Below are 3,960 nucleotides of genomic sequence, written 5' to 3' on the forward strand. Positions count from 1 at the left end.
TCTCCTCCAGTCACTTGGAGTCTAGTAGTGAGACACAGGTCAGGATGACTGGAGCTGGTCCCAGATGCATGGGAGACCTTGGCCTTTTTAAGCTAAGGTCTTTCCCAGATTTCAGTTTATCTGAGGCAATACCCATTCAGTGATTAAAGGCTAGGTAAGAATTTGGCATGCTTTGAACATATTGAGGAAAGGAGCATGGCCTGGGAGGGGTGGGGTGGTGGTGGTGGTGGTGGTGGTGGTGGTGATGTCTATAAATAACCTGCACCAGAATCAGGATTCAGTGATAAAAAAGAAAAAAAGAGATTGATGGAGGGTTATGGGGAGCAAGGAGCATTCTAATTACCCCACCATGACCAGTGAGTTAAGAGGTATCGAACAAAGTGTAGCCAATGCTGAAAATGGTAGCCAGGGAAGTAGCATCATCAAGAGAGAGCCACATCTCAGTGAAGGCTAGAAGATGGAAGGAGTGAGGAAGAAAGCTTTAAGATGAAAGGAAGCTTGTTAATTATAAAGCAGGCTTTCCAGAGGGCAGAGCGGAAGGGGCAGACAGATCTATAGTGGGAAATGGGAAGGGGGAAAGGGTTGATTGGAGAGGCCTGAGGGAGAGGTAGGACAAAGATGCAAATGGGTTTTGTACATTAGTCATTAAGGGTTCAGAATCACTGGGATAGAGAGGGTATAAAGGCACAGGACTATGCTAACCACTGAGCAAAGTCCAGGCAGAATAATCAACGGTTAGAAAATTTCTTTGAGGAAACCACAAGATTAGACTGTTTGAGATCTTTCCTTGAGAGTTGGCTTCCCAGCAAATAAGGTGTCCTGTGAAACCTAAGCAGCCCCCAGGAACAGAGAGAGGTATGGACCTCAGTCAGGAAGCAAAGGTTCCTTGCTTGTTCTGGAAGTGCTGGGGTACAAAAGAAGGAAGAAATCTTACCTTCTGGGGCAGTCCCAAGCTGGAGGTGGTCTTGGGGCAGGGTCCTGCTATGGTGGGAGGTCGTCAGGGGCTCCCTCTACTCCACGAATAGCACTGGTCTGGTAAAGCACTGGGTGGTCCAGGCCTGCTGCAAGAGGGCCCGAGTTGGGGCCCAAAAGACAAGTTAATTATTCTGAAGTGAACCTATTTCACTTGTAATTCAACCACCAAACATGTCAGGGTTAGGTGGGGAGCTTGGGGGGGCTAGGGGGAAGAGGAGGGTAAAAGACTTTTGTAACGGCAAAAGAAATTGCTTAGCATAGACATTGAGTGACTCCAGCTTCACAAAGCACTTTAATATTCTCTACTGCTAATGCATTGTAGGTTTACATCAGCGATTATCAGGCAAAAGGGCACATTCCATGAAGGAAATGGAGGAATAGAACACTAGAATTGGGAATCCAAAAGGCCTGGGTTCAAATTTCTCCTCAAACACTTAGTAGTCGTGTGTTCATAGGCAAGTCACTTGGGTTTGAATTTCTCAAGTCTCAGTTCCCTTCTTTATAGAACAGAGACACCTAGTTTCTAAGGTTCTTGCCAGGATTGACTGAGATAAGAAGTATACACAAAACTTCACAAATCTTAAAGCGTATAGAACTATCAGCTGTTGCCTTCTTCCTCCTCATCAGTCAGAAAGCTTCTCGTTGAACACAGACATTGTACAATTTAAGGAAACTCAAAATTACTTTGTAGTCCCATAGGGGAGTGCCTGTCTTACCACCTACAGACTTCTACAGGGAAGTGACATAATGTTCTCTATTTGAATAACCTGTATTATAAGTTACCTTCCTTTTGACCCAAGGCAAACATTAGAAACAAATCGCCACCTGTTTCAAACTCTCCCATGATGCCCAAGCTTCTTTCTTGGTTACTCCCCATTACTTCTTACACCTAGCAACCAATCATCACACAGACAAGTTTGAACAACCCTGTATTGTCCCACCCATGAGACTTCCCACACCCTGGTGACATACACAACAGCTGTAAAAATTGAGGACAGCTTTTTCTTTCCCATGAATTAGGTTGTCTTAAATAGGACCATTTCATTGCTGTTCTTAAAACATCACAGAGCAAGACCCTTAAGGATGCTCTTGAATGCTATGTTCCAGTTAAACAGGCCCCACTTTTTCTCCAAACCTAGTGGTCCATCTCCTTTGTTCTGATCTCCATGTCTGTACCACCACCCCTTCTCACCTTCACCTTTAGAACCTTTTTCTTCCTATGAAGCTCAGCTTAGGGTCCCCTCCTCCGGGAAGCCTTCCTGATCCCCTTAGTTCTCGGTGCTCTTTTCTCAGCTTGCTTTACATCTACTCAGTTTATGTGTTGTATCCTCTCATTAAGGATACAGGTTTATGTAGCCAAATTTTTATCTTTGGATTCCTTAGCACCTGGCACAGAGTCAGAAACCCAGATACTATGCTAGGTACCTTTAGGTGTGTAGTTTAGTTATTTCAGTTGTGGCTGACTCTCTGTAACCCCATTTGGGGTTTTCTTGGCAAAGATACTAGAGTGGTTTGCCATTTCCTTCTCCAGTTCATTTTACAGATGAGGAAACTCAGGCAAAGAGGGTTAAGTGACTTGCCCAGGGTCACACAGCTAGTGTCTGAGGCCAGATATGAATTCAGGAAGATGTCATTCTGACTCCAGGGCCAGTGCTGTGTAATATGGTGCCACCTAGTTGTACCTCTAAGAGTAGAGGATATAGCCTCCTCTAAAAGCCATTAAATTTGCCCTTCCTTGTGCAAGTTCCTTTCCCCCAAGTAAAATGAATTTTGCTTTAATATTTATAGAAGAATAGACTTGGTTCTTGTAACCCTCACAGTGAATCCCTCAGAACGGATGCCTACCAACTGGGGAATGGCTGAAAAAGCTGTGGTATATGATTGTGGCGGAATACTATTGTGCTGTAAGAAATGACAAGCAGGATGGTTCCAGAAAAACCTGCGAAGACTGACAAGAACTGATGCTGAGTGAAGTGAGCAGAACCAGAATGTTGTATACACCAACGGCAATGTTGTACAATCATCGACTGTCAATTTCTTAGCTGTTCTGAGCAATACAAAGATCCAAGACAATTCTGAAGGACTTAGGATGAAAAATATGTACCTCCAGAGCAAGAGCCAATGTCTGAATGCAGATCAAAGCACACTTTTTAACTTTTTCTTGGGTTTTTTGGTCTGTTTTCTTTTGCAACATGACTAATATAGAAATAGGTTTTGCATGATTTCATATGCATAATATATATCAAATTGCCTGCCTTCTCAAGGGGAGAGCAGGGAGAGAATTTGAAGGTGAAAGTTTTTAAAAATGAATGTTCAAAAAAATTTTTTTTACTTGTAATTGAAGAAAAAAAAAATGAATCCTTCAAAAGAATGGTAAATTTTACCCCCTCTGCTGGCATAGCAGCAAAATGACACTAATGAAGACCTAATGCAAGCTTTCCCAAGGACTTAAGCAATTCCCATGCCCTTTGGGAAATGGAAGGATATTATACAGCTCTACAGAACTTTTCCCAAGGGAAAAAGGATATCCATGACTTTCTGGTTATAGAACAAAAAATGGTCTTGGACATTCAAGGACATTTCCCAGAGCATGACAAACTTAGCATAGTTTCAATTTCACTTACCAAGGGTGGATACACACTTTTTAAAGTATCCTATTTTCCTTTGGTTTATATTTGTACATTTCAACCAAAGAAGTGGTTCAAATCTGGACAACCCTCCTTTTTGTACACTGCCCTGGGTCAGGTGTAGCCTTTTTTTTTTTAACTGGCTGATTAAAAGGCTCTTGCTTTCACTACAGGGACTGTGAGAACCCCTCGACCTCGAAGCTCCTTTCCTGTGCCAGCTTCTGTAACACAAGAACACTCTCTTGTGAGCACAGAGTATAGGAACCTAAGTAACCTAAAGAGCAGAATATTTATTCATTTCAAAATCTGGCCCGCACTGCAATAGCCATGAAGCACTTATGTGTGGTAGAAGCTTAAG

The sequence above is a fragment of the Trichosurus vulpecula genome, chromosome 1 (genome assembly GCF_011100635.1).
Source record: "Trichosurus vulpecula isolate mTriVul1 chromosome 1, mTriVul1.pri, whole genome shotgun sequence".
Taxonomy (NCBI): Eukaryota; Metazoa; Chordata; class Mammalia; order Diprotodontia; family Phalangeridae; genus Trichosurus; species Trichosurus vulpecula.